Genomic DNA, 1,560 nt, shown 5'->3' with positions numbered 1-1,560 from the left:
TTGTTGTTGTTGTTCCTGTATTTTTAGTTGAGATGGGTTTTCACCATGCCGGCTACGCTTGTCTCGAAGTCCTGACTTCACGTGATCCACCCGCCTCGGCCTCCCAAAATGGTGGGATTACAGGTGTGAGCCACTGTGCCCGGACATTTTCAACCTTTTATAAAACTATCTAGCCAGGGCAACATAATAACAAAAAAATAAAAAACAGCCAGGCCAGCTGACGTGTGCCTGTAGTTCTAGCTACTGTAATCCTTGCTCCTGTACTCCTCCTTGGGGAGTTCGAGGCTACAGTGAGCCAGCATCATGCCGCTGCTCTCTAGCGTGGGCAACAGAGCCAGATCCCGTCTCAAAAAATACATATATTGTTTCTAAATTGGACTTTTTCTCTCCCACTTCTCTTTCTTTAGAGGGCAATTCTAATTTTCATTGAGGAACTAAGCTGGGATTTGTCATGAGGCCTACAGACTGCAGTTAAAATAACTACTTTATTAGAGGCCTCAGCTTCTCTATTTTATTATTTTTAAAATTTTTCATTCTTTTTGTAAAAAATGGAATGCTTTGGTCGGGCACGGTGGGTCACGCCTGTCATCCCAGCCCTTTGGGAGACTTGAGGCGAATGGATCGCCTGAGGTCAGGAGTTCAAGACCAGCCTGGCCAACATGGTGAAACCCCGTCTCTACTAAAAATACAAAAATTAGCCGGGTATGGCGGCAGGCGCCTTTAATCTCAGCTCCTCAGGAGGCTGAGGCAGGAGAATTGCTTGAACCAGGGAGGCAGAGGTTGGAGTGAGCCTAGATCGTGCCACTGCACTCCAGCTTGACGACAGAGCAAGACTCCATCTCAAAAAAAAAAAAAAAAAAAAGGAAAAGAAAAGAAAAAGAAATAGAGTCTCACTCTGTCGCCCAGACTGGCTATTTTTTGTTTCTTTGTTTGTTTGTTTGTTTTAGAGACAGGATCTCCCTGTGTTGCCCAGGATGGTCTTGAACTCCTGAGCTCAAGCCATCTGCCCTCCTGGGCCTTCCAAAGTGCTGGGATTACAGGCATGAGCCACCGTGCCACGCCCAGAGTATTGTTTTCAAAGACAAATTAGATTGTTATTAAAATTCTCCAATGGCTTCCCAATGCAGCCTCAGGATTAAATTCAGGCCCTACTAACACTATCTGGTCCTTAGCTATATCTGCAGTTTCATCTCTTTCATTTCCTTATTCCTCTTCTCCAGACACAGAAGCCTTTTGTTGCTCCTTCATTCTCTCCCCATGTTCTTTGCCCTTGCTGTGCCCTCTGTGTGTCCTCTGGATATGTGTGATATGTGTGATATGTGTTTGTGATATGTGAAGCCACCACGTCCGGCCTTAGTTTTGCTTTCCATATTTTTAACCATTTATTTATTTGAGACGGAATTTTGCTCTTGTTGCCCAGGCTGGAGTGCAATGGCACGATCTCGGCTCACTGCAACCTCTGCCTCCTGGGTTCGAGCGATTCTCCTACCTCAGCCTCCCAAGTAGCTGGGATTACAAGCATGTGCCACCACGCCTGGCTAATTTTTTGTTGTTGTTGTT

This window comes from Mandrillus leucophaeus, unplaced genomic scaffold (assembly GCF_000951045.1).
Source record: "Mandrillus leucophaeus isolate KB7577 unplaced genomic scaffold, Mleu.le_1.0 Scaffold760, whole genome shotgun sequence".
In the NCBI taxonomy this organism is placed as follows: domain Eukaryota; kingdom Metazoa; phylum Chordata; class Mammalia; order Primates; family Cercopithecidae; genus Mandrillus; species Mandrillus leucophaeus.
Note: the sequence above shows the minus strand (reverse complement) of the source record.